The sequence below is a fragment of the Crinia signifera genome, chromosome 19, assembly GCF_055691185.1.
Source record: "Crinia signifera chromosome 19, ASM5569118v1, whole genome shotgun sequence".
Classification (NCBI taxonomy): domain Eukaryota; kingdom Metazoa; phylum Chordata; class Amphibia; order Anura; family Myobatrachidae; genus Crinia; species Crinia signifera.
In genome coordinates, this window is record NC_139226.1 from 91,151,114 (window position 1) to 91,161,502 (window position 10,389).

Sequence of the window (10,389 nt, forward strand, 5' to 3'; positions counted from 1 at the left end):
AGTGTCTCCTCTTCTTCCTCCTCCTCTTCTTCCTCCTCCTCTTCTTCCTCCTCCTCTTCCTTCTCCTCTTCCTCCTCCTCTTCCTCCTCCTCTTCCTTCTCCTCTTCCTCCTCCTCTTCCTCCTCCTCTTCCGGCTGCTCCTGGGCTGCCTGGTCCCGGCGTGCCTGCTCCCGGGCTTCTCTGCGGGCTCTTGCCCGTGCTGAAATGTTCATGTTGATGGCATAGAAATCGAAGATTGGGTTTCATAAAAAAGGGGGAAAGAAAAATTCACATTAGTCATGCTCATAACCTTCAAAATTATCATTGCTGTGATATTTCAGACATTTATCATGCAAACTAATTGATATCCTACACCCAAAAACTGAGCAACTACTTAAACCCCCCCTATACACCCATATACCCCCCATATACCCCCCATATACCCCCATATACACCCCATATACCCCCATATACACCCCATATACCCCCCATATACCCCCCATATACCCCCATATACACCCCATATACCCCCCATATACCCCCATATACCCTCATATACACCCCATATACCCCCCATATACCCCCATATACACCCCATATACCCCCATTATACCCCCCATATACCCCCATATACACCCCATATACACCCCCATACTCAGGAACATATTTATAAAAAGTACACAAAACATTGCTAAAAAACGCTGACATACTAGTAATCAAAACTTACATCGGGCAATATGGCGGCGAAGGCTGCTGAGAAAAACTGGCTGCCGCCGGCGCAGGTCTGACCAGCGCCGCTCAACCTGCCCCAGGCTTCTGCGGACGCCGGTCGTCGAGAATATCAGGCGGCGGGCAGCAGTATACGCCCGCCGCTTGTCCGCATTGCTTACATATGGGCCCCTGGGCCCCAGGTGACGGTCCATTACGTCAACCAGGGCCAACAGCTCAGGGGTGGAAAACGGCCTAGCTCTGTTACACGTCATAGTGCCTATGGCGCAGTTAATAATTGCAGGTACATATATCACTTTTGGTGCTTGCTGATTGGTCGAAAAAATTGTTTGTTTGGTATTAACTTTATTAATCCCACTTCCATTAACAAACTGGATGCGAATAGAAACTTACGCGGACCGTTCCGATATACACACACCACAACCAACAGCATGCATTCAATGAAGAGAGAAGTACTGTATTTACAGTGTGCGGAAACCCTCTACTCTCTACTCATAACTACGCTGCTTAAAGGGGGCACGATACACCGATATCCATGGAGAGGAGTACTGTATTTACAGTGTGCGGAAAATAATACACGCAACCCTCTACTTATAACTACGCTGCTTAAAGGGGGCACGATACACCGATATCCATGGAGAGGAGTACTGTATTTACAGTGTGCGGAAAATAATACACGCAACCCTCTACTTATAACTACGCTGCTTAAAGGGGGCACGATACACCGATATCCATGGAGAGGAGTACTGTATTTACAGTGTGCGGAAAATAATACACGCAACCCTCTACTTATAACTACGCTGCTTAAAGGGCCACAATGCGACATGTTGCTGTATGACAATTTCATACACATTACATATGTAAGGAAAGCATTGTAACGTGATGTTTTGAAATGTGACTCACAAAGCATACACGAACTCCAACAGATACCAGCTGACAACACTCATCATTGGAATGACAGGTGCACACATTTCACGATGTAGCCCACAATGCTCCACAACCTGTGTATGTGCATATACAGGTGATTGATCAGGTGCGTTGAGACCTGCGTAATTTAAGCGGGAATTATCGGCGGGAAATATCGGCGTAAATTTGCATCTACATTGCGTGGAAAAATATACGCCCCCTTGTTCATGGCGGGAGATTAACATATAAATATTCAGTCAGATGCAGCCCACAATTGCTGCAAACATGTCTGACTCAGACGATTCCGCAGCTGAGGACGCTCTGCAGAGAGCTACAGCACAATCCCTGCTTGATGCACTGAACAAGAGGGAACAGGAGCGGAGAAGGAGGGCCCAAGAGAGGAGTAGCCTGCAAGATCAAGCGGGCCCCTCAGTAACAGGCCCTGTTGAACCTCCACCAGCTCCACAAGGGCCAAGCAACCAGCCAGAACAAGAGGTTGCATCTCTCCAAACAGGTGTGACCCAGGTGCATGGTGAGAGAACTGGGGCCACCAGAAAACGAGCTGCAACATCTAGGGTGAGGACTGAGCAGGATACCACCACCAGAAAGAGAAACCCTGCATTTGTAGAGGCCGAAATGCGAATTCTAGTGCCTAGGGCACGCGAATGGATTGAATTGGCAACCAGGAAGCCTAGTGCCAGTGCAAGGAGAAACCTTTGGGAGAAGATCACAGAGGAAGTGAACCAGGTGGCACCAGTGGTCAGAAATTGGGACGCGGTGAAGAAAAGGTTAGTGTGTTTGTCAGGGCTATTTTTCAGCAGTCTCCAGCAGGAACTGAGGCCCTTATTCTAGTTCACTCTTTCTGCCCAAATATTTCTTAGATGGACAAAACCATGTGCACTGCAGGTGAGGCAGGTGTTACTTGTGCAGAGATAATCAGATTTGGGTGGGGTTTTACACCTGCCTCACCTGCAGTGCACATGGTTTTGTCCATCAAAGAAATATTTGGGCAGAAAGAGTGAACTAGAATAAGGGCCTCAGTTCCTGCTGGAGACTGCTGAAAAATTGCCCTGGTCTTTGTCCCCCTGATGTCATATGTGTGTACATATGTTACATGTATGTTTTGAGACTAATAGAAAGGTGTGTTTGTAGATAGTGCTACACTTCAATGTCACATGTGAACACAACCATGTCTAATAACCCACATTGATATATGAAACATGCACCATTGGTGTGATGTGAGGTTATGGGCACAGTTCTGCTCATGTTAAGTATGTGATGGGACAAGAGAAAGTGTGTTTTTGAAAGAGTTGTTGTAACATGTTCCATATGATGCTACTGAAACAAGAATGAGCAAACTGTGCACATGTAGCTGGTGAGAAACTACACATCCCAGTATGCCATTCCATAGTTAAATTACTCCATAATAACCACATTGTCAAGCTATGGTGGAATGTGTAGTTTCACACCAGGTGGAGGTGCCTAATTTGGCCATGGATGATGTCATTTCTGCATAGTGATGTATGTATGTGCATTTAGTGGCCTAATGAATGAGATGAGACACTGAAATGCCTCCTAATTGAGACATGAATGTGTGTGTGGGACACATATGGCAAAAAAACATAAGATCACCCACACTAGGAAATGTCACGTAGCTAGGAGTACCACATAGTCCCTTTAATTCCGGACACATATTAATTACACAGGTGGTGTGGCTGGCTGACTTCAAGACTCCACTTCACCTAATTTTAAACTGCCACAGAACCTGTGTAATTAACATGTGTCCGGAATTTAAGGGACTAGGTGGTAACCCTACACGTAGCACAGTGGTGCACATATCTCATGGTGATATTTGTATTTTTAAACTTGTAGGTGGACTGACTTCAAAAGTACACTGAAGAGGAAGATGACTGACCGGTACAACCACAGCATGTCCACCGGGAGAGGTCCTATGCCTGACCATTTGGAGTATACCCCCCTGGAGCAGGACTCCTTGGACGTGATTGATGTGGGGGAGATCAGGGGGATCTCCAATATGGACAGTGAGCTCCCGGCGGAGGTCTTTGATGCTGCTTTTGATGGTAAGTCACAGTAATGCATTGTATTTAGAAAGATATTTTTTATTGCGTATGTGATGGTGACATTGTTTTCAATTCTTATCCTAGAAGAAGCAGAAACCCAGGATGTACCGGCAGCATCTTCCTCTGCAGAGCCACAGGTGGAGCAAGTGGTCCATCCTCCACCAAGAAGACACCCCCAGCCCCAGCCACAGGAGACATGGGAAGAGAGCATGATGGTGACGCTGGAGAGGATCGAGCAGCAAGGGGTGGATGCTGCGATCCGTCAGCAGCAGGTGGCGGAATTTCTGGCGGAGTGGAAGGCCACAAACAGGCTGCAGTGTGAGGCCTTGACCCGCATTAACGACACTCTGGCGGCTGGCATAGTAAGCATTGGCCAACACCTCAGCCGCCAGAATGAACTTCTTGCGGAGCAGCTGTCCACCGCCAGGTCCCTAAGGGACAATCCCCCATCTGCTGCCCCACCCCAAGCTGCTCCCCAACCTTCCACCTCTGCTGACCCTCCTGTGTCGACTAGGGGAAGACGCCTCAAGGCAGCTGAGCCAAAGGCCCCTGTCCCCAAGGCCCCATCTAAAAGGGGGAAAAAAGGGCCCAAATAATGAGACCTGGTTCACTTCCTCTGTGGTTGGACCCCAAATGTTTAAATTGCACTGGACATCCGCTTCCTGAGTTGGCCATCTATCCATTTGCGTGCCATGGGCATGAAAGTTCGTATTTTGACCTCTACAAATGCAGGATAAATTTGTGGTGGTGTGTATCTTGCTTAGTATTCACCCTGGTTGTTGCAGTACGTATTCTGGTGTCCCCATTTCTTTCACCATTGCATTTGCAGGGTAACACATGTTTGGAGATATGCAACCTCTTGTTCTGGCTGTTTTATTATTTGTGTGTCTATTTTATTTGTTTATTTGATTTCTCACATTAAAGTGTGAAATAAGCTGTGATGCTGAACAGCAAATAAATTTATTTGACAAATTAAATCAAAATTGTGGTATGTGTCATTTCTTGTGTGAAACAAATACTAGATTTATGTGTACTTACTGACCAGGGTATTTTTGAACATTTGTGGAAGTGTGGTCGAAGTTTCCCATGTGTAACCCTCTCCATGGCCATTCCCATGTTCCTATCCAACTTTTCCCTGCTAATTAGTTTGTGTCAGCACATGTGCAGAGCAACTTAATAGGTGAGAAAGCAGTTTGTGTGCAGGTGAGGTAGCTCCTACAGTAGTAGGTAAAAGCAGGTCCAGAACAATGCTTTCCTCATGGAGTGGGTGAGGCAGACAAACAAGGGTGAAAAGGTACATTTGTGTAGGAATGCATATGTGTCCTCCCTAAAAAAAGATGTGTGAATGGGCCAAACATGATAAATTAGCTTGTGAACAAACATGCATAACTTTTTAAATATATATGATTTTACAGTGTCATAAGCAGATGTAGGAATCCTTTGTTAGAGAGATGAGAGTGCAATAATGTGATTGGTGGCATCTTACATCCAGAGTGTAGTCAAATCCAAATCATAGCAGATGAGATAGTGGTACAGGTCATAATTTTGGGTACTATACAAAGATTGTGTGCAAAATAGTGGTCATGGGCTTAAAACATTGCTGAAACATCCTTTGTAGGTGTTAGATGTGGTTTATGTTATTGTATCCTAAATACAAAACCTATGTTAGTATTAGAGTGAACACGTTGACACATGTCGACTTGTGTAGATTGAGTGTGCTACTGCGTAAAGTCTATGAAAGCACGTAGTGAATGTGTCTAACTGTTTAGCAAATAGCTACCTTAGCATATATAAGCAGGTCTTAAAAAGATTCTTACCTTAAATTAAACAAACCTTTAAATGTCGAGAAGTATATAAAGATAAGCTTCCAATGTGTTTGAGTGCTGTGTGTGGCTTGCAGGTAGTGAAATCATGGTTTGGACTTAATAGACTGCAGCATTGCTTATTACATTCAGGTGTATGTGTTTGAGTAGGAATCAGCGTTAATTAGCAAACTCAGGCGCACGCTGGCATGCGGTATCTGTAGGGGTGGTTTGAGCTGGCGGTTGGCGGCCGCCTGTTTTGTGTCCGAAATGAACGGTGCCTTAGTCGATCGTGCGGTAGTAGCATCGCTCATTTTTGGTGCACACCCCCGTGTACGCCCATATTTACGCCCATTTTCCCTCATTATTTCGGCCGCTCCCCTCTTCACGCCCCTATGCCGCCCCCAATACCGTACACTCGCGTACAGGTTTTTTCGCACGTAGAGATCCCGTCCGTAAGCGTTGGTGAGTGGTCGCGCCTGCGCATTAGCGAATGTACGCATGCGCAGATCATAAAAACCCCCGGAACGTACGCGTACGGCCCGGCCGCACCAACCAGAATAAGGCCCACAGAGAGATGTGTGCCAGAGATTCATAATGGGAGATTCAGCATGAGAGATTTCAAATCTCTCAATTTAAATAATACTTTGGAATAAAGCCTGGGGGAGTGTCATGTAACACATGTCACTGTCAGTGTGACATATAAACATTGGTGCAATAGTGTCCATATTGCACATTCAGTGAGCCAAGTGTATATTACCTGTGACCCTGAAACATTGCGGAATAAAATAAAATTTTCTATGCGTCTGCAGTGCTGATCATTATGTTCCAGCTGTGGGAGATGCCCTGTACACCAATACACACACTGATACACGCCAGGCTTGCTGACTTTTGAAAGCTCCTCTCCGGGAGAAGAATGAGTTCTGGGGGCGGGACTTAAGTGTGATGTCATTAAGGAAAGTGACCCAATTTGCCAATCTCCACGGAGGGGTGGGGCTAAATGATGCAATTATGACACTTTAGCCAAGCCCCCTTCCCAGAGATTGGCAGATAAGGTTATTTAAACGCCGTGGTCGGGGGGGGCTGCAATCGGGGGGGGGGGCTGCAATCAGGGGGGGGCAGGAGGGTGACCCGATTTTTGGGACCCTCCCGGCCATTCCGAAGCGTGGCGAGCGCAGCGAGCCCCGCGAGGGGACGCGGATACCTTCACAGGTAAACGTGTCCCTTCGCGGGCTTCACAGGTATCCGCGTCCCCTCGCGGGGCACGCTGCGCTCGCCACGCTTCGGGCTCGGTGGCTCGCTGCGCTCGCCACACTATTCTATTCTCAACTCCAAGCCGACGTGGATAGTGGGGGTATGAAAAGGTCGTAGGACGCGTACCGCCGCCCCTCGCGGGCTCGCTGCGCTCGCCACGCTTCGGGTTGACGTTGATCGTGGGGTGGCGTTAACAATTGTGGGGGCCATTTCACACTTTAGGGTGCCTATTTGGCCTCTGTGGGCCATTTAACATTGTTTCCTATGGAAAAATCGGGTCAATTGAGGCATTGAACAGAAAAATCGGGTCAATTGAGACATTTAACATTGTTCCCTATGGGAAATCGCGGGCATCGCGTCGGTCGCGTCGCACACGATTTTTTAGTGCATTCAATGCCCGCGATGGCCGCGATGGGCGCCGTGCTAGGTAAAGAGTACCAAATTTTCTTTTTTGTGTCTGTTTTCACCAGGAGAAACAAAAACAAAACTTTAGGGACTATGTGTGCAAATGCTAGGAGCTTAGGAAATAAAATCCCAGAACTAATTGCAATAATGACAAGGGATGAACTGGATATTGTGGCTATTACAGAGTCATGGTGCAATGAAAATAATGACTGGGACATAGCTATACCAGGATATACTTTATTTAGAAAGGACAGAATGGGAAGAATCGGAGGAGGGGTTGCAATATACAGTATGTGAAAAAAAAACATAAAGACTACCTTAATACAAAGTATTGAAGAAAAAACTGAGGCCCTTTGGGTGACCATGGAAACAGGGGAGAAGGCGATTCTTCGTATAGAGGTGATCTACAGACCACTAGGTTAGGAAGAGGAACTTGACAAGAGCCTATTGCAGGACATTAATAAAATGGCATTACAAAGAGAGGTAATAATCATGGGAGACTTTAATCTACCTGATGGAAACTGGGAGGAGTCTGTTGCAAGTTCCACCAGAAGTAGGGACATTCTGAATTCCTTGCAAGGATCCCTCCAGCAATTGGTGAGGAAGCAATATTAAACTTAATATTTACAAATGGTAACAGAAAATCAGTATATTTCAGAATAAAGACAGACACCGACTCATCGCACACAAAAACAAAGGTGTTAGATTTTAGGAAGGCTAATTTTATAGAGATGGAAACAGCCGTAAGGGATTCGTTGGCAGATTGGAGGAACTTGGAAGGAGTGCAGGAGAAGTTGGAAAAATTAAAAAGAGTAATACTAAAAGCATCAGAACTTGGTGTCAAAAGAGTTAGGAAAAACACAAGAAAAGAAAGCCAGTGTGGTTTGCGAAAGCAAACAATTTGGCCTTTAAAAAATATAAGCAGATGCAGAATATTGAAGACAAAGAGGTGTATCTTGTAAGACAGAAGGTGGCTAAGAAGGTAATCAGATGTGCAAAAGCCCAGGCTGAGGAGAAAATGGCCCAGTCAGTGGGTAAAGGGAGGGGACAACTTTTTTAGGTATATAAGTGAAAGGAGAAAAATAAAATGTGGAGTAATAAGACTAAAGACACAGAGTGGAAGTCTTCTTGAGGGAGATAATGTAATAGCAGATCATATTAATATTTATTTCTGCTCAGTATTGACTGCTGAAAAAGAGGGGAAGGGGCAACAGTTAAGTTGCAAGTATAGTCAGAAAAATGAGAGAGAACAAGTACATTTACAGAGGAGAAAGTCCTAACAGAACTCTCAAAACTGAAAGTGGATAAATCAATGGGGCCAGATACATCCAAGGATACTAAAAGAGCTTAAAGGGGAGCTGGTAAAACCATTAATATAATTATTCAACCAGTCACTAGCTACTGGAAAACAGCAAATGCCATCCCACTGCACAAAAATGGAAGCAAAGAAAAGGTAAGCAACTATCGACCAAGGTGGGGCTGTACCCACCATGATCAAGGTAGGGCTGTACCCACCTTGATCTATTACTTTACTAAGGCTATCTAGACTTTAATAAGGCTTTTGACACTGTCCCACATCACAGACATTAAATAAACTTGAAAGCTAGGGATTGGATTCTAAGATGGTTGAATGGATAAGCTCTTGGTTGCAGAACAGAAAACAGAGAGTTGTAGTAAATTGTGTACAGTCAAAGGAGGGAAAGGTTACAAGTGGGTTCTGTGCTTGGATCAGTGCTTTTTAACATCTTTATTTGTGATATTTCAAAGGGAATTGAGGGTAAAATGTGCCTTTTTGCAGATGACACAAAAGAATGCAACAGGGTAGACACACCAGGAGGGGTAAAACAAATGATTGATGATCTAGGTAGATTAGTGGAATGGTCAAGAGCATGGCAACTACAGTTTAATGCCCAAAAATGCAAAATCATGCACTTGGGTCTCAAAAATCCAAAGACTAAATATAGTATAAATGGCACTATAATGGAAACTACTGAGGAAGAGAGGGATCCAGGTGTAACTATTGCAGGTGACTTAAAGGCAGGTAGGCAATGTAACAAAGCAATAAAGAAGGAAAGTCAGATGCTTGGCTGCATAGGGAGAGGAATCAGCAGTAGAAAGAAAGAAGTAATAATGCCACTGTATAGGTCATTGGTATGACCTCATCTAAAGTACTATGTTCAGTTCTGGAGGCCATATCTCCAGAAGGATATAAATACATTAGAGACTGTACAAAGAAGGGCAACTAAAATGGTGCATGGCCTACAGTACATCACAAAACTTACATGGAAAGAGTAAAAGATCTTAATATGTATAGTTTAGAGCAGAGATGGGAAAGGGGGGACATGATAGAGATACTTTCAAATATATCAAGGGTTTTAACAAAGTACAGGTGAGAGACATTCTTCACAGGAAGATGTGCAACAGAACACAAGGACATGCACTGACACTAGAGGGAGGAAGATTCAGGGGAAATGTGAGAAAAAATTACTTCACAGAAAGGGTAGTGGATAAGTGGAATAGTCTCCCATCAGAGGTGGTAGAGTTAAATACAGTAGAGCAATTCAAACATGCTTGGGATAGGTATATTGATATCCTTACAAAGACATAAGGATCAAAAATGGTTTGAGGCAACATGTTTTAAAAAGGAACAGATTAGATGGGCCAAGTGGTTCATATATGCAGTCAAATTCTATGTTTCTATGACTACCTGTTCAGGTTCCCAAAACTTCATTCCAATCCCAAAGATCAGATATAACCAGAATAATTTATTGAGCAAATTTCTAATGGAATACAGTTCAAGACACAACTCATAAACTTAAAGGTCCATACACACTGGGTGATTTTAGCCAGCATGAATACTGACCAATGATGGGGCAAATTGCTGGGCTGAAAAATGCTCAGTGCATACACAGTGCATACACGATTTTCCCAGGGGTGGACGACTTTCCATAGCAGGACACTATGGAAAGCCGTTCACCCCATTGCTCATCTGCTGGTAATATCAGCAGATGAGTGGCTGGGCCAGCAATGATGCGGGAGCGCACATCAGGGCTCACCGCTCATTGCTGCCCTTTACACACTGGGCAACTTTTGAGCTGAAAGCAGCTCAAACAGGTAAACTGAGCTTCTTTCAGCTCAAAGTTGCACAGAGCGTATGGGCCTTTAGTGTAAATAGCTTTCAAACTAATGTAGGGTACACACCAGAACGATTTGTCCTCAATTCACCCAATGTC